Genomic DNA, 20,122 nt, shown 5'->3' with positions numbered 1-20,122 from the left:
TGCAGAAAGACCTCTTTGCTCCTTTTATGAAGGCCAACATGCCATTCATTTTCTTCATTGCCTGCTGTACCTGCAGTCTTACATTGACTGGTGAACAAGGACACCTAGATCCCGTTGTACTTCCCCTTTTCCCAATTTGACACCATTTAGATAATAATCTGCCTTCCTGTTTTTGCTACCAAAGTGGATAACCTCATTTATCCACATTAAACTGTATCTGCCCACTCACCCAACCTGTCTAAGTCACCCTGCATTCTCATAGCATCCTCCTCACAGTTCACACTGCCACCCAGCTTTGTGTCATCTGCAAACTTGTAATCTTTTCATCTAATTCATTAATATATATTGTAAATAGCTGCGGTCCCAGCACCGAGCCTTACGGTATCCCACTAGACACTGCCTGCCATTCTGAAAGGCACCCGTTAATCCCTACTCCTTGTTTCCTGTCTGCCAACCAATTTTCTATCGATGTCAGCACTCTACCCCCAATACCATGTGCCCTAATTATGCCCACTAATCTCCTATGTGGGACCTTATCGAATGCTTTCTGAAAGTCCAGGTACACTATATCCTTGTCCATTTTCATTAGTTACATCCTTAAAAAATTCCAAAAGATTAGTCAAGCATGATTTTCCTTTCATAAATTCATGCTGACTCGGACCGATCCTGTTACTAATATCCAAATGTGCTACTATTTCATCTTTTATGATTGACTCCAGCATTTTTCCCATCAGGTTAACTGGTCTATAATTCCCTGTTTTCTCTCTCCCGCCTTTCTTAAAAAGTGGGATAACATTAGCTTCCCTCCAATCCCCAGGAACTGATCCTGAATCTAGAGAACATTGGAAAATGATCACCAATGCGTCCACGATTTCTAGAGCCACTTCTTTAAGTACCCTGGGATGCAGACCATCAGGCCCTGGGGATTTATCAGCCTTCAATTCCATCAGTTTACCCAACAACATTTCGTGCCTAATGTAGATTTCCTTCAGTTCCTCTGTCATCCCAGATCCTCTGGCCACTAGTACTTCAGGAAGATTGTTTGTGTCCTCCTTAGTGAAAACGGATCCAAAGTACCTGTTCAACTCATCTGCCATTTCCTTGTTCCCCATAACAAATTCACCCTTTTCAGTCTTCAATGGTCCAACTTTGGTCTTAACTATTTTTTTCCTCTTCACATACCTAAAGAAGCTTTTATTATCCTTCTTTAAATTCTTGGCTAGCTTACCTTCGTACCTCATCTTTTCTCCCCATATTGCCTTTTTAGTTATCTTCTGTTGCTCTTTAAACGTTACCCAATCTTCTGGCTTCCCACTCATTTTTGCTATGTTGTACTTCTCTTTTATTTTTATACTGTCCCTGACTTCCCTTGTCAGCCACGGTTGCCCCTCCCGTTGCAATCTTTCTTCCTCTTTGGAATGAACTGATCCTGCACCTTCTGTATTATTCCCAGAAATACCTGCCATTGTTGTTCCACTGTCATCTCCGCTAGGGTATCTTTCCAGTCAACTTTGGCCAGCTCCTCCCTCATGGCTCCATAGTCCCCTTTGTTCAACTGTAATACTGACACCTCCAATTTACCCTTCTCCCTTTCAAATTGTAGATTTGATCCCACGATGTCAATAAGATGAAGGAGCTAGTTATCAACATTAGGAAGCCAGGCGCCACACATGCCCCAACCAGCATTAACGGCGCTGAATTGGAAATGGTTGGGAGTTTCAAATTTTAAATATTACCAACAATCTGTTGCAGACCAACCACATTGAAGCAACAGCTAAGACTGACACTTCTACTTTCTCAAAATACTGAAGAAAATCAGCATGTCTCCAATGAATCTTACAAACTTCAACAGATGCACTATAGAAAACATACCATTGGGCTGCATCACAGCTTGGTTTGCACAAGACTACAAGAAATTGCAGAGTCCATCACACAGACCACACTCCCCACCATTGACTCCATTTACACTTCAAGTTGCCTCGGAAATACAGCCAATACAATCAAAGACTTGTCCCAGTCATATCTTCTTCTCCTAGCTCCCACCAGGCAGTAGAGCAGATTAAGCACACACCAGACTTAATAACAGGTAGACACAAAATGCTGGAGTAACACAGCAGGACAGGCAGCATCTCTGGAGAGAAGAAGTGGGTGACATTTCAGGTAGAGACCTTTCTTCAGATTGATGTCACGACCCAAAACATTCCTTCTCTCCAGAGATGCTGCCTGTCGTGCTGAGTTACTCCAGCATTTTGTGTCTACCTTCGATTTGAACCAGCATCTGCAGTTCTTTCCTACAGACTTTATAACAGCTTCTTTCCCTGTTATCAAGCTTCTAAATGGTCCTTCCATGTCTAGGATATTGTCCAATTCATCTCTTCTCCATTGCAGACATTGGACTTTGTCTCTGGAACTGATGTGCTACAATGCTGAGAACTATATTCTGCATTCTGTATCTTTCCTTTTTCTCTACCTATTGTACTTGAGTTTGGTTTGATTGTATTTATATATAGTAATTGCTGGTTTTGATTGGATAACATGCAAAACAAAGCTTTTCACTGTACCCCGATGCATGTGAAAATAATAAACCTAAACCTACACAGACGTCACCCAAAAGCAGAATTTATTTTCGAACAATTTTTTTCAGAATCTGGGCATTGCTACCAAAGCCGTCATCACTCATTCCTAATTTAACTGAGTGATTACTGTGGCCATTTCAGATGGTGCTTAAGAGTCATTGTTAGATTGGGAATCTTTGCACATCTCTGCTATTTTGCATTGGCCAATGTATTTATTGTTTAGCAATGCGCCTCATGTGAACAAGGAATTTCATTGCACCCTGATACATGACAATAAACTGATCTGAATCTAATTTCATCAGGTCAATTGCTTTTTGGCACAAGGACAACTTTGGACAAGGCCAGTAAACTTTGGACAAAGGCCAGTAAGAGGAACCTGAATATACCTTTGTAAGAATACACATCTCAATGCCAGTTGTAAATAAGAAACAGCTTGAGCATTTCATTTTCTTGCTAAAAAATTTGTGAAAAAACTTGTCATGAATTAAACTGTTCTCATCAGCAAAGTTGACCTGGCAAACAGTTTGGGAATATTTTGCAGCTTGTGGCTTTTCTAAAAATACTCTTACCAGAAAAGTTTGTTCTTGATGTTTGTGCCCGTGACCTAAATCTCACAATCCTCAGCAAGGGATACAAATTTTGCAGTTATTTGTTACTATACATACACATGTGCAAAGATTTGGTAGAGTACAGTTCAGTATATTAAAAGTGGCAAGTTATAGATTTTTTTTTGTTAGCTGCACCTGCATCTTAATGGTAATTTTCACCAGAAATTACAGGTAGAGCTACAAGTTTATTCACCATTTTAAGATGGCTCCAAAGGTATTTAACAAAATTTAAACTAAAATTCAATTCAGTAAATATTCAAAACTACAAGGACCAGTAAAGATTTTGCAAAGAGATAAGAAATTAGCTAAAGGTAGATAGATAATTGGGAAAGGAGTGGGAAAATAGAGAAGTACAGGGCTATCATACAAAGCAAAGTGGCTGGGGATCTGTGTTAGGAGTATGCATTCCACTTGTATCTAAAAGCACCACTCCCTAATCAAATTTGAAATTTATACAAAATCATGAATAATGAAATCTAAGCAACACATTAGCAGCAAAGTGTCACATATTCTAGAATCTAATAAATAATGATTGTGCATATATCAACAATAAGACTACCTATTGGAAAGATTATTAAATTTTCACTCAATTACCTTCTTGCTTTAATTCAGGCACTTGCACAGAAAATAAGCCAATAATGATTTTAGCAACTAGTATAGGTTAGGATTTTCCCTCTGCTAAATGAAATGTCCAAATTTTCCACCAGTTTTGATGCACAAAAGAAAAACATTATTACCCCGATGTCTGTATGATAACTACCTAATTTTCTTCCATTTTCAAAAATTAGTTTAATACTGGAAAATTGCAACACTGCAGAGATTTTACTAAAGGGGGCTCCGGCAATAATTTCCTGTTTTCCTATCAACAATTCATGCCATGGCCTTCCATCATATTAACAGACCTTGGATGGGCACAAAATGTCTTTGTCAATTAGATCAAAAACTGATGAGAAATATCCAATACATTACGCCTAACATTTTAATTTTTCCAGTACAATCCTTCAGTCAGTCATACCGCATGGAAACATGCCCTTCGGCCCAACTTATCCATGTCAAACCTAGATGCCAATCTAAAATAATTTCATTTGCCTGCGTTAAGACCATATCCATCTAAACCTTTCCTATCCATGTATCTGCCTAAATGTCTGTTAAATGTTTAGTATAAGACTTTTCCAGGATATGGAGGGAGATGGCTTTACTTTCATAAAACTCAAAAGGCTACCTCCTATTTCACAGGGGCCATGTTACAAGATTACTCTTAATGTTTGCATGCATTTTTTTCCTTTTCCTCCCATAACTTCAGATTTTATTAACTCTATCTTAAATTAATGTGCACAAAATGCTACTCCACAGTGTCCTCTAACCAAGAATCCCCTTTCCTTACTAAAATACAATCTTTCCATACAAGAGAGGCTGTCACTATTCCTCTCAAACAATTCTACTGGAAAATGTAAACCATTAAAACCTCCAAGATTTTGTTCTCTTTCAGGATTGATATTTTGAATTGGGCGACCTTTCAAACATGACTAGATTAGACTGATTCCTGGAATCAGTTTTATGAAAAGGCTATTGTGAGGGATTAGCTAGAGAGATTTTAGGAGTTTCGGGGGAGCCGACTCAACTATTTAAAATTATGGGAGGATCTCAATGAATGAAAGTCAAAATGCAATTTTAATTCACCAATTTATAACATTTTGGGATTAAATTGGTATTGGTTAATTTTGCAAATCCAGCCAATTCTCATGAATTGCTGTGGTTACTCAAGCAGTTCAAATCAGGCACAAAATACGGTTTACAGTAACAAATTTAAGTTCCACCCGAACCAGAGATACACAACACCTCTGAGCAGTGGATATAAGCGCTGTGACTGCGTTTGTGTAGGCAGGTAACTTTTATCAATCCCTTTCCATCTTAGATTAGATTAGATTAGATAACCTTTATTGTCATTCAGACCAAAGTCTGAACGAAATTGAAGCAGTCATACATACAATACAATACAATAAAAAACAACAATAAACACATATTAACATCCACCACAGTGAGTCCACCCAACATCACCTCACTGTGATGGAGGCAAAAGTCTTAGGTCTCCAGTCTCTTCCCTCCTCTTCTCCCTCTGCGCTGAGGCGATACCCCCCGGGCGATGTTAAAAAACTGTCCCGCGGCTCAATCACCGCGGCCCGAGGTGGTCGAAGCTGCCGCCCACCAATCCTGCTGACGCAGCCGCTGGCCCGCGGCCGAACCCCGGACTCAGGCCACCACCGCCAGAACACCGTCCAAGCCACCGGAGCACCGTTCCAGCCCTGAGCCGGATCGCCCTCACGTGAGTACCGTTACTGTCTCAGCCTCGCACCAGGCCGCCCCGACCGGGCGCCGCTCCTCCCTCGGGCTGGGCAGTCATTGCAACTTAAATTCAAGACTATTGCAGACTTGCCCTCTCAAATACCCACTGATGATTAATTAGAATTGTGCAGCAGTAGTGCACAAGAGTCTAGAAATCTGATGTTTCCTGCAGTGCTACCAGTTGCCAACTGTTTACCATCTTGAACCCCAGTATCTCAATTCCTATATCCAAGTCACATTGGAATGTTTATGTTATATAAACATAATATATAAACACAACATGTCGGTTGTGGACAGAGAGGAAGGCTGTCAAGATATGCGGCAGGATATGGATCAGCTACAGAATGGGCAGAGAGATACAATACAATACAATACAATACCTTTTATTTGTCATTGGAACCTCACATGAGGTTCAAACGAAATTTGGTTTCTGCAGCCATACAAAAAAATAACCAAGACACACACACCAACACAATTCAATTCACATAAACATCCATCACAGTGAGTCCTCCTCGCTGTGATGGAAGGCAAAACTTAAACATATCTCTCCCCTGCACTCCCCTCTCCCACCCATGTCAGAGTCAAAGACAGAGTCAAAGCCCCCGGCGGGCGATGTTAAATGTCCCGCAGCCATTAAATCCACGCCGGGTGATGCAAGGCCACGCACCGGGTCTTGGTGTTGGAGCCCCGGCGGGCGCTCACAAAGTCCCGCGGCCATTCCAAGCCGCGCGGGGCGGTGATGTAGGCCCCGCACCAGGACTCGAAATTAACGGTTGCCGGGGTGCCAATGACCACCTAAAGTTCCGCCGGGCATTAAAAGCCCGGTCATTTTGCCTGGCTTGACACTGCAGATACTGGTTTATACCAAAGATAGACACAAAAAACTGGTGTAACTCAGCAGATCAGGCAACATCTCTGGAGAAAAGGAATAAGTGAAGTTTCGGGTCGGCGGCGGCGACTGTAGTGCGGGGTGACGGAGAGTCGGAGCGAATAACGGGCCCCGCACAGCAGCGGCGGCGGCGACTCCACCTCCTCCTGCACCCCGCCCGCCCTCATAGCGGCTGCTGCGTGCTACTCCGCCAACGGCGATAACCGCTTTCAAAACAAACCCTCCCGCACGCCGATGCCTGGAGGAGGCGGAGGCCCCCTACCGCCGTCTGAAGCACCTGCACCGCTCGGCCCCGCACCTTCGTGGTGGCTGGCAGAGGAAGGGAGACGGTGGCGAGATCCCAACTGCCTCCCCCTTTGGCGGCTGCACTTGGGGGTGGACAGTGACGGCCAAGGCAGCAGGGAGGTGATGCCGGTGTTGTCCGAGGAGCACGGACCTTCCTTCCTCCCCACCTCCTCTGCCCCTTCCCCCCCCCTCTCTCTCGTACGCCCCCCTCCATTCCCATTATCTTGGGACCCCTCCTCTCCATCCCGCACTGATCTCCATTCCCGCCTCTATTCAGTTGTCACTGACATCCCCTGTGCGCCCCTCCCCATCTACCCCCCTCCCCCCGCACTGATTACCCAATCCACCTTGCATTGATTCTCCTGCCACTCCCTATCCATCCCACACTGATCCCCCCCATTCATCCTGCACTGATCTCCCGATCCATCTGTACTGACCCCCCCTTCATTTATCCTGCACTGATTCCCCCATCCATCCTGTAGTAATCTCCCCATTCATCCTGCACTGAACCCCCCATTCATCCTGTACTGATCCCCCCTCCATTTATCCTGCACTGATTCCCCCATCCATCCTGTAGTAAACTCCCCATTCATCCTGCACTGAACCCCCCATTCATCCTGTACTGATCCCCCCTCCATTCATCCTGTACTGATTCCCCCCTCCATTCATCCTGTACTGATCCTCCCTTCATTCATCCTGCACTGATCCCCCCTCCATTCATCCTGCACTGATCCCCCCCCCATTCATCCTGCACTGACCCCCCCCCCCATCATCCTGCACTGACCCCCCCCCCCCATTCATCCTGGACAGACCCCCCCTCCATTCATCCTGTACTGATCCCCTCATTCATCGTGCACTGATCCCTCCCAATCATCCTGTACTGATCCCACACCCATTCATCCTGTACTGATCCCCCCCAGAGCGAACATTGACTATGTTTGATAACGGAATGCAATCAAATGTGTTTTAATTCCCAATGTTATTATTTGTTTTAATCCATAAGGATGGATTAATTAAATTGTGAACACGTGAAACATTAAAACCGCAGTGTTCGATTGTCACTGCTACCGTTGACACGTTATTACAGAATTCATTTTAACGGCAAATCAATGCTCTTACTATGGAGTATTAGTACTGTAGTTATTTAATGAGCAACATTCACAACTATTCGCTGGATTTATCCAGGTATTACTTCTACAGTCAGTCATATATATCACAAATTTGGTCAGGAGATATATTTCAGTCGAAATTTTAACGTTAATTCTGGTGGGAATGGTGGAAACAGCGTTTATCAATATATATATATATTTTTTAATATGGTGTGTACAAACTGGGTATCTTCATTGCTGTTCACAACACATACATCTAATCTGAATGTCCAGTAATGTGGCGTTTTGACACCTTTAAACATATTGCACAAAGAACATTTGCTGCAGTTATGTCCTTTGGCCATCTCTTGTCAGTTAGTGTAATGTTTAACCTGTCAGATGTGTATAGTCGGTTTTAACAGCTATTATCATAAAATGCCTTTAGAAATGGCCTTGCAACCTGTATATTTTGTTGTGGATAAATTATGTGGGAAGCGAGAGTGTTTATGTACCAATAGCAATAACGACCCATGCTATGGCTATGTCATGATAATTTTCGGTCCTTCACAGAAAACATGCTTGCATCAATCTGTAGTGTGCATGGTTAAGCATATATGTTACCATAGTCCAGGATTTATTGACACAGGTGGATCATACGCTGAGTAATCCAACCACATTTTTGTTTGGAAGTGGAAAGAAATAATAGAAATTGCATTCATTGCAACGTGTAAAAAGAGTTGAGATACTGTATTATAATTTTGCTGCATGTCATTGTGGTATATATCATGTCTTGATTGGTGAATATGTTTCGTTTGTGACTTTATTTGAAGCAGAATTAATATGTGAATGCTTCATTGAGCATAATTCCGACATAACTACGCACTTCGGCCGAGCGCATTATCGCACGCATCATGCAAGCCATCTTAAATGACCACCTAAACTGTCATTTGGCAACCTAAAAAGCTGCCTAGGTTGCCCGGCTGTCAACAGAGGAAAAAAAGTTAAGTGAGAGCCCTGAATTGGCAGATAGAGTTTAATCCGATCAAGTGTGAGATGTTGCACTTTGGAAAGTCAAATGTAAGGGGCAAGTAAACAGTTAACGTCAAGGCTACGACATTCAGAGGAATCATAAGGTCCAAATCCATAGTTCCCTAACACAGTCGATAGAGTGGGTAAAACAATCATATGGTACGTTTCATCAGTCAGGGCATTGAGCATAAAAATCAGGAAGTCACATTGCAGTTTTATAGAACTTTGATTAGGCTGCATTTGGAGTATTATATGGAGGTCTGGTTGCCCTATTACTAGAAGGCTTTGGAAAGGGTGGGAAAAATGATTTACCAGAATGCTGCTTAGATTAGAGGCTGGACAAACTTGGATTGCTTTCTCTGGAACGGAGGCCGAGCAAAGATCTGATAGAAGTATATAATATGATGTGAGCCATAGTCAAAACCTTTCTTCCAGAGTGGAAAAATCAAATACAAGAGGGCATAGCTTTAAAGTGAAAAGGGCAAAATTTAAAGGATATTCGCAGAGCAAGTTAAAAAAAAACCAGAGACTGGCAGGTACCTGGAACACACTGCCAAGATGGTGGTGGAGAGATATGATACTGGCATTGAAGAGGCTTTAGCTCTGGGGTCAGCAACCTGGTTCTGCATAGGGGCCAGGACGCATGTCCGTGAGCAGATGGCGGGCCACATCTACCACGTGTACACATGGATCCAGCCCTGGATGGCAGGCATCAAATCACGTGTGCACAGAAGGTAGACAAAAATGCCAGAGAAATTCAGCAGGTGAGGCAGCCTCATGCAATCCTTGCATGTCTCACTTGTTGAGTTTCTCCAGCATTTTTGTCTACCTTCGATTTTTCCAGCACCTGCAGTTCTTTCTTAAACGTGTTCACAGAAGGTGCGCGGCCGTGCCGGCAGCTTTGCGCAGGATGCGTTACAGCCAGAGCTCGGCGCTCGGCCACAATCATCGGGCCAGATTATTAAGGGAAAAAATATATTGCGGGCCAAAGGCCTATACTCTTCTATGAATTTAACAATTTGGCCACAAAACAAGCAGCTCTCAGCAGAACCCAAAATGCACTAAAATTAAATTACAATACCCTGCAATAAGATAACTTTCATCTACTGTTTCATCAACTGTTTCTAACCACTGGAATAACCAAACTATTACAATTAAATATAAAGCACTATAATCGTGTTAAAAATAGATAGCATTTCTATGGTACATTTCTATGGTCACACACCAATTAGAACACTCCAAAATATGTTCTCACCAATTTCTAATTTTTGAAATTTAATTTCTAATGTAATTTAGGAAATGGCATTAAACCAACTCCTAATCCCATGTTTATGAAAAACTGCATCGTAAATGAAACCTCAATATAACTTAACATGCTGCTTTGTAAGTAGATCAAACCAGACCCAGAATATCAGAGACACAAGAGAGTACAGATGATAGAATCTTGAGAAAAAACAATGGGCTGAAAGAACTCAGCCAGGCCAGGTAAAATCTGAAGGAGGATCGCAATCTAAAACAGCACTTGTCCATTTTCCTCGACAGATGTTGCCTGGCCTGTTGAGTTCCTACAAATATTGAACATCACTTTTACCAACCTGCTTGAAAATTTGGAATTTCACTCAGATATCAGCAGATTCATATTTCTTAATGCAATCACCCATGTCCAAATTCCATATATTAGTTATTAAAATCAGTGATTCATGAAAGAATTATTAAATTACAATCATCCTTTCTAGCATTCAGCTCATTCAGTCATAAGTAGCATAACCATTGTTAATGAAAAATTCCATGTTTAATCCCTCAGCCATATGTAGCAAACATTCCATAAATGACTGCTGTAATTGGCATCCATGCCACTGAACTGGACGAACGGGGAGAAAATGAATCATTACATTTCTTCATGCAACTTCCTAGAGATTCCAGCTAGAAGTACATAGACAAAGACTAGACTGATGATGCTACTTGCAGACTCATACTCAATGGAAGAATAATAGGCATAAGGATGTCTAAAACCATAAACCAGAGCAGCAGGCAAATGGTTGACAAAAGGTCTACATTGCCATGGCATTTTGTGAAAACCACAAGATCTTTGAAGAGCGATACATAGAAACATAGAAAATAGGTGCATCGTTCCAGAGTTAATGCGTTGGATTGAAAAGTAAAATATTGCAGCTACTGGTATATAACGCAACAATCAGAGGGAAAAGCCATTAAGCTCTTTGAGTCCACAATTCAACAAGATTATGACGACCACACCATTTTCCTGTGCTACCCCATATCCTTCCTATATTCAAAAATCTATTGAAATATTTTAAATATCGTCACTAATGGAGAATCCAACACTTCTGGAGTAGGATATTCCAAAGACTCGCCACCCTAAGTGAAGAGATGTCTCGTTTCAGTCATAAATGCCTAACATTTATTTTGAGAATATGACTCACTCCCAATCTCAGCTCCAAAACGCCTTATCTAGGATAAATATTCTTCCTGTATTTATGCTGTTGAAATCTCAAGTATCTTGTATATTTCAAAACAGCAGACCTCTCATTCTTTTAGATGCTTGATGGCAAATCTTCCTGCACTTTGTCTGTGTCAAATATATTCTTCAGCTAAGCAGACCAAAGAATTGTAAACAATTGTAAACAATAAATTGTGGTCACAAGGTCATATGATATATTTACTGTTGTATGCAAGCCCATTTACAATAAAGACCAATGCACAACTTGTCTTCCGAATTGTCTATTACAGTTGTATGTTAGTTTTCTGAGACTTGGGTACAAGGCGAACCAATGCCCTTCGAACAGCAATACCCATTTGTGACTATTTCTTTTTTTTTTTTGCTTTTTAGTAAACCAACTGGGAAAAATGTGAGATTACTCACTGTTCGCCACCTGCCAACCTTTGCCCACTCAGTTTGTCAATAAACTCTTGAAGCTTCTACAACTTCCCCACATATTTACCTAGTCATACAGCAATTGAAACAGACCCGACCAGCCCACCTCTTCCATGCTGACCAAGATGTCCATCTAAACTAGTCCCATTATGCCTCTATCCCTTTAGATCTTTATTATACCTGCCCAAATGTTTCCTAAATGTTGTTACTGTACCTGCTTCAACCACTTTCTCTGGCAGCTCATTCTGTATATGCACCACCCTTGTTGTGAATGAGTTGCCAGTCAGGTCCCTTTTAAATGTTTGCCCTCTCAACTTAAGCCTATGTCGTTTAGTTTTTGATTCCCCTTCCCCGAGATAAAGTGTGCGCACTTAGCTTCACGTCATCGGCAAACTTTGAAATTTTACACTTGTTCCCTTAAACCAAACTGTAGATTATGAACAGTCAGGATTCAAGCATCAATTCCCAAGTTACTCAACCAGTCACAGCCTACTGAGGACCAGATGTGCTCTAACTTGTCCACCTACTTATTAAATGCTTGTGAACTTGGAAAACACTTTATTTGATGAATAGCAATCGTTCTACCAATATTATAGTCTCCAGGCTCAAATGAATCACTAATTTCACATTAGTTTTGACCATTAATGCATCTGCAGTTATTCCATTACCATGCTCTTGCACCACCATCTCACCTGCCTCTACACGATCATCCTTTTGTTTACTTATCTTCCCCTATTCTCTATGCCTTGATATTGGTTTTAGTTTTTATATTTGACAGGTCATCTGTTCCTTATAACCAAACTGTAGTAAATTATGAATAGCTAGGATTCAAGCGTCAATTCCCAAGTTACTACCTCCCCCCTCGACTCCATTCAAGGATCCAAGCAGTCGTTCCAGGTGCGACAGAGGTTCACCTGCATCTCCTCCAACCTCATCTATTGCATCCGCTGCTCTAGATGTCAGCTGATCTACATCAGTGAGACCAAGCGGAGGCTTGGCGATCGTTTCGCCGAACACCTCCGCTCGGTCCGCATTAACCAACCTGACCTCCCGGTGGCTCAGCACTTCAACTCCCCCTCCCATTCCCTATCCGACCTCTCTGTCCTGGGTCTCCTCCATGGCCAGAGCGAGCAGCACCAGAAATTGGAGGAACAGCACCTCATATTCCGCTTGGGGAGTCTGCATCCTGGGGGCATGAACATTGAATTCTCCCAATTTTGTTAGCCCTTGCTGTCTCCTCCCCCTTCCTATCTCTCCCTCAGCCCTCGGGCTCCTCCTCCTTTTTCCTTTCTTCTACCCGCCCCCCGCCCCCACCAGTCTGAAGAAGGGTTTTGGCCCGAAACTTTGCCTATTTCCTTCGCTCCATAGATGCTGCTGCACCCGCTGAGTTTCTCCAGCATTTTTGTGTACCCCCAAGTTACTCAACTAGTCACAGCCTACTGAGAAGGACCAGATGTGCTCTAACTTGTCCATCTACTTATCAAATGCCTGTGAACTACAAAATAGAAACAGAACATGCCAGAAATAGTCAGATAACAAAATATAATTGGGTTGAAGATTGCTAGCGTAAGGAAAGGGCACAATTGTGAAGGAAAACAGAGCTCAACGTCACATCTGGTTTGGATTTTATTTGCTAATGGACCTAAATTGTTTTCAAATTTGTTTTTAGGAAGAGATGTGGACATTGGTCTGCCATGCCACTCTTTACTGTCCCTTCCTCATTTCCCCCAAAACTTAAGAGGAAGTTAAGAGTCACTCATTGCTCTGTATCTCGAATTATAACCAAAGCTGTTAGGGATAACAGAATTGCATTCTTGAGGTCAGGTCGGGGGGAGTTTCCCCCGCTTCGAGTACCATGTAATCCCGTGCTCCCTGCTCCATGGTCAGATAGTCGGCGACTAAACAGTCTCCCCCACCTGGTTTGCCAGCTGAAGAGGGAGCTGTGAACCCCCAGCAGGACCAAAAACAAGATCTGTCAAAGGGCAGATGAGCTCCTAGCGAGCCAACAGCTATCCACACTTCAGTAGAAGTTGCGATCACTGTCGTCCATAGCATTGTATGGCACCGTGCCCGTTGATGTTTTCAACAATGATGATGATTTCTTGAAGATACACACAAAAAGCTGGAGTAACTCAGCGGGACAGGCAGCATCCCTGGGGAAAGGAATGGGTGACGTTTTGGGTTGAGACCCTTCTTGACCTTGAAGGACCATTAGTGAACCAGATGGGGGTTTTACAACAAGTTAGTATTACATGCATCTTTACTGAGACTATCTTCATTTTAAAATTCCAGATTCTATTAATTACTCAAATTTAAATTCACAGATGCTATGGTCAGATTTCTTTGAATCAAAGTCTTGAACTCTACCAGCTGTTGTGGACCAGCTCTGTTACAATCTTACATTTCCAACATTTGGGGTTTTTAATTAATAATCAAATAGATGCTCCTTTGAAAGTACATAAGGGAGGAAAGAATAAAAAGGTAAAATTAACGAGGAAGGGGATAAAAGGTAAAATTTAGAAGTTCCAGGTGCAAAACACAAAGCACCAGAACAAAAAAAGATCAGGGTATAAATGGGAACACTGGCCAAATACTTTAGTTGTTCTGTTTTTCCTTTCATATTTTTAACACCTGTAGCATTTAGATTTTGAATTAAACATAGATTGTTTGATTATTTGAAACTTGGAAAACACTTTGTTCTATGACCAATATTATAGCCTCCAGGCTCAAATGAATTACTAATTTCATATAATAGTTTTGCCCATTAATGCATCTGCATTTCCTCCATTGCCTCATTACCATCCACTTGCACCACCATCTCTCCTGCCTCATTCAATCATCCTTTTGTTTACTTATCTTCCCCTATTCTCTATGCCTTGATATTGGTTTTAGTTGTTATATTTGACAGGTCTTCAATCTTTTTTCTAAAATTGTAACCTACCAACTATTTCGAACATGTAATGTATTTATTTCAAACCTCCAGCACCTGCAGCATTTCGCTCTCACACTCACAAAAACGTCAGAGCTAAATGGCGTTAAAAATTTACACCTTATTAAAATACATAATAGAATTATGCACGTTCTACGGATTAAATATGTCCTTCGAAATCAAATCAGCCAGCACAGTACTATTCCCTTACAAATTGTTTGCTTCTGTTTCCTCTTTACAGAAGGCAAATCTTTATCATTTGAGAAGATACCGCAGTTCAATATGAATTAACGAGCCATTCAGGCCACGTTCCCTTCGGGCAATCACAATGAACAAAGGTGAACTGCCTGTGGCCCCAGGCTGGGGGTTGCAAATGAGCATCAGCGACTGCAGGGTCAGCGGCAAAAGCCCGGTCACCCTAACCTAACCTCCCCGCTCCAGGCCACACACACTCGCACACCCCTTTGTTGTGGCCGTGCCCTTGTCATTACCTCCTGTGCCTGCAGCCGATGCGTTTGCTGTGCTGTGGGCGTTACTCTCCGATCGCAGGCCAGTCCCAAGCCGGGACGCTGTGGTGAAAGCCGCACGTTTCTCGGCTCTCCGCAGTAAGGCAGCTGGATAAACGGCCGCATCCTAGAGCCATGCTGGCCGGGCGAGCCCCGTGCCTGGTGCGGGGCGGGCCGGCAGGACGCGGTCACCCCCTCTCTCCTCAACACACCCCTCAATCAGGGGGTGGGGGGAGCCCCGGACCGCACCTCACGCAGCACCCAGCCCTGACAGGATCTACTGAAGAGCTGAAGGCCGTGGGCGCTCCTGGCCGAGCAGGGAGTGATGCCGGGAAGGCAGGCGGCCGGGCATGATGTGAAGGGGGCGGGCGGGGAACTCCTAGGCTGCGATACTAACCATGGGGGGAAAATGGCCGCCGCGCCGTTCGCTCGTTCGCTGGCGAAACTACTCCGGAAACGGAAAATGGCCGCCCCTGCCCCGCGTCAACGTCACTGGCGCGGCCGGCCAATGGCAGCGCCGCCTGGCGGCCACACGTGACCGGCCTTACAATCACCAGACGGTGTTTTCGGCGTTTGCTTTCAAAAGAAACCGGGAGAAAGGGGCGCGCGAGGGAGCTGGGGCGCATGCGCGCAGTTCTGGCCTGCGTGCTGTGCCGTGAATGAGCATGCGCATAGTCGCAGTCTGCACGGAGAGCTGTGACCGAGCAGACGCAGAATCGTAGGCTGCATGGAGAACCGTGACCGAGCATGCGTATAGTCCGCCTCTATAGGAGAGCGGTGATTGAGCATGCGCTGTGTTGTGGGGAAACCGGCTGCCGCCTTATTCTGCGGTGCCGTGTGCTGGACACACCCGAGACGGCGACGATAATGGACTACAGTTACAATCAAAATCACAACAATACTTTATTAGCCAAGTATGTTTTTGCAACATACGAGGAATTTCATTTGCCAAGTCAGGCGGACAAATAAAAAGCAATGCAACATACAAAATACATTTAACAAAAACATCCACCACAGTGACTCCTCCACATGTGATGGAAGGCGAAAAAACGTTCAAATCTCTTCCCTTCTTTGCTCTCCAGTGGTCAGGGATCTCGAGCCCTCTGTTGACGGGACGATCTTGACTCCCGTAGTTGGTGGCGTTTGGGCCCTCCTCATCAGGGCGATCACCTCTTGCATCGGGGTGGGGGGGATGTCAGCTCCCCCGCTCTGGGCAATCAAACCCCACGTCGGGGCTGGTCACGCCTCTGCATCGTTGGAGCTCCCGACTTGGTCTCTCCCGACTGTGAGCTCACGGTAGTAAAGTCCGCAGGCCACGGTTGGACTGATCCCAGGCAAGGGATTGAATGAATAAGTTTATTCGGCTCTGATGTTAAGTCCACGCCTTGCGGTGTGCCTCAAAGTCAGTCGGAGGAGGCCTGCAGCTCCATCGATGTTCGGCCACAGAGCGACCAGAGATACGAATCGGAAAGCAATCGCATCTCTGGCAAGGTAAGAGACTGAAAAAAAGTTTTCCCCTACCCCCCTCCCCCTCCCCCTCCCCCACCTAAAACAACCCTGAGTACATTTACACTAACTTTTAACACACACTAAAAAAAAGGGCCATAAAACACTGTTGGTGGGGCTGCCAATCGTGCGGCGCCCCTGGTGGTTACTGTGTCCAGCATTGCCACAACACGATTCCATCTCGTTGCTCAGGGCTACGGCGCTTCTCCATGGACAGCTCGGGCCTCGGGCACTCTCTCCATCCCTCCCCCATCACAGCTCTCAGACAAGCCTGACTGTCCTCCTGATTAAATTCTTTCTCTGTTTGCTTCGTTGTCAGCTTCTCCTAGCTAACAATTATCAATTCTACATTTTCCTTGAACTGCATCCCCTTTTATGTCTCTATTTCACACCTTACACTTCCTTACCACCGTGTTTCCCTCACCTCTGACTCTCAGTCTGAAGAAAGGTCTCGACCCGAAACGTCACCCATTCCTTCTCTCCACAGATGCTGTCTGTTCAGCTGAGTTACTCCAGCATTTTGTGTCTATCTGCGTTGTAGATCAGCATCTGCAGTTCCTTCCTACACACGCGGTCCCGGAATGGACAAGTTCCCTTCCCAGTGTCAGCCGTGGAGGTAGCGATTCGAGGGTCGGTAGCCACGACTCCTGGCCAATCACAGCCCTCGGGGGGGGCTTCACCAACGGAACACTTCCCGTCTAATGGATTCAGTTGCTGCCTCACAGTGCCAGAGACCTGGGATTAATCCTGACCTCCGGTGTTGTCTATAGGGTGATTTCACGAAAGGTCACTGGAGCGTAAATCCCCACTCACGTGACCGAAAATTTTAACTGGGGGACAAGCGTCACTTCCGGTACATGTTAGTGGATGGGAAAACACGCACTTTCACACCCGTTAAAAACATCGAAAACGGCCAGTTTTTGAGCTGCAATTAAGTGAGCCAGTCGGGGTGACCGTGAGGAACAGCTACCTAAATTTACAGTAAAAAAAAATGATGGAAACTTAGGTAAATACAAGAGGGAGCTGAAGGTGTAAAAACGGCGGAAGTTGATTGCCGACATTTTTCGTGGAGATTTAAAGATCCAAAATATCGGGAATTATCGCGTTTGCTCGCTGCATTTCATCAAAAGTGGCATTATTGACTTTGTTATCTTTATTCATTTGCTATATGACAAGTATTAAAAGTTAGAAACCCGTCAGTAAAATTGCAAAATCGCCCATGGTTCTCGGGTGGGTTTTAACATGCAAAATGAAAACGCTTCTGAAGCTCCATTTACCATTTAAATAATCGTAAGCTTGCATCTCAGTAAAATTGATTTCCAAACGCATTGAGAGTTTACGATTATTTAAATGGTAAATGGAGCTTCAGAAGCATTTTCATTTTGCATGTTGAACCCCACCCGAGAACCATGGGCGATTTTGCAATTTTACTGACGGGTTTCTAACTTTTAATACTTGTCATCTAGCAAATGAATAAAGATAACAAAGCCAATAATGCCACTTTTGATGAAATGCAGCGAGCAAACGCGATAATTCCCGATATTTTGGATCTTTAAATCTCCACGAAAAATGTCGGCAATCAACTTCCGCCGTTTTTACACCTTCAGCTCCCTCTTGTATTTACCTAAGTTTCCATCATTTTTTTTGGACTGTAAATTTAGGTAGCTGTTCCTCACGGTCACCCCGACTGGCTCACTTAATTGCAGCTCAAAAACTGTCCGTTTTCGATGTTTTTAACGGGTGTGAAAGTGCGTGTTTTCCCATCCACTAACATGTACCGGAAGTGACGCTTGTCCCCCAGTTAAAATTTTCGGTCACGTGAGTGGGGATTTACGCTCCAGTGACCTTTCGTGAAATCACCCTATAGACAACACCGGAGGTCAGGATTAATCCCAGGTCTCTGGCACTGTGAGGCAGCAACTGAATCCATTAGACGGGAAGTGTTCCGTTGGTGAAGCCCCCCATAGTCGCAGTCTGCACGGAGAGCCGTGACCGAGCAGACGCAGAATCGTAGGCTGCATGGAGAACCGTGACCGAGCATGCGTATAGTCCGCCTCTATAAGAGAGCCGTGATTGAGCATGCGCTGTGTTGTGGGGAAACCGGCTGCCGCCTTATTCTGCGGTGCCGTGTGCTGGACACACCCGAGACGGCGACGATAATGGACTACAGTTACAATCAAAATCACAACAATACTTTATTAGCCAAGTATGTTTTTGCAACATACGAGGAATTTCATTTGCCAAGTCAGGCGGACAAATAAAAAGCAACGGAACATACAAAATACATTTAACAAAAACATCCACCACAGCGACTCCTCCACATGTGATGGAAGGCGAAAAAACGTTCAAATCTCTTCCCTTCTTTGCTCTCCAGTGGTCAGGGGTCTCGAGCCCTCTGTTGACGGGACGATCTTGACTCCCGTAGTTGGTGGCGTTTGGGCCCTCCTCATCAGGGCGATCACCTCTTGCATCGGGGTGGGGAGGATGTCAGCTCCCCCGCTCTGGGCAATCAAACCCCACGTCGGGGCTGGTCACGCCTCTGCATCGTTGGAGCTCCCGACTTGGTCTCTCCCGACTGTGAGCTCACGGTAGTAAAGTCCGCAGGCCACGGTTGGACTGATCCCAGGCAAGGGATTGAATGAATAAGTTTATTCGGCTCTGATGTTAAGTCCACGCCTTGCGGTGTGCCTCAAAGTCAGTCCGAGGAGGCCTGCAGCTCCATCGATGTTCGGCCACAGAGCGACCAGAGATACGAATCGGAAAGCAATCGCATCTCTGGCAAGGTAAGAGACTGAAAAAAAGTTTTCCCCTACCCCCCTCCCCCTCCCCCTCCCCCACCTAAAACAACTCTGAGTACATTTACACTAACTTTTAACACACACTAAAAAAAAGGGCCATAAAACACTGTTGGTGGGGCTGCCAATCGTGCGGCGCCCCTGGTGGTTACTGTGTCCAGCATTGCCACAACACGATTCCATCTCGTTGCTCAGGGCTACGGCGCTTCTCCATGGACAGCTCGGGCCTCGGGCACTCTCTCCATCCCTCCCCCATCACAGCTCTCAGACAAGCCTGACTGTCCTGATTAAATTCTTTCTCTGTTTGCTTCGTTGTCAGCTTCTCCTAGCTAACAATTATCAATTCTACATTTTCCTTGAACTGCATCCCCTTTTATGTCTCTATTTCACACCTTACACTTCCTTACCACCGTGTTTCCCTCACCTCTGACTCTCAGTCTGAAGAAAGGTCTCGACCCGAAACGTCACCCATTCCTTCTCTCCACAGATGCTGTCTGTTCAGCTGAGTTACTCCAGCATTTTGTGTCTATCTGCGTTGTAGATCAGCATCTGCAGTTCCTTCCTACACACGCGGTCCCGGAATGGACAAGTTCCCTTCCCAGTGTCAGCCGTGGAGGTAGCGATTCGAGGGTCGGTAGCCACGACTCCTGGCCAATCACAGCCCTCGGGGGGGGC

The 20,122-nt window shown here is 44.6% G+C and overlaps 1 protein-coding gene across 8 annotated transcripts in view; it reads right to left on the bottom strand.

Moving 5' to 3' along the window:
- LOC116990806 (zinc finger protein 618-like) overlaps window positions 1-15,657 on the bottom strand; it is a 101,578-nt gene extending 85,921 nt beyond the window's left edge. For 2 of the 8 annotated variants that reach the window (XM_033048794.1, XM_033048792.1), the window contains exon 1: window positions 15,132-15,537. The gene's annotated coding sequence lies outside the window, so the exon portion shown is untranslated. Of the gene's footprint in view, window positions 1-15,131 lie in introns of all 8 variants that reach the window. The other 6 variants (XM_033048790.1, XM_033048791.1, XM_033048788.1 and 3 more) reach the window with 6 other exon arrangements.
- Window positions 15,658-20,122: the final 4,465 nt, after the last annotated feature.

The sequence above is a fragment of the Amblyraja radiata genome, chromosome 32 (assembly GCF_010909765.2).
Source record: "Amblyraja radiata isolate CabotCenter1 chromosome 32, sAmbRad1.1.pri, whole genome shotgun sequence".
Taxonomy (NCBI): domain Eukaryota; kingdom Metazoa; phylum Chordata; class Chondrichthyes; order Rajiformes; family Rajidae; genus Amblyraja; species Amblyraja radiata.
Note: the sequence above shows the minus strand (reverse complement) of the source record. Positions and strands in the feature narration are given on the sequence as shown.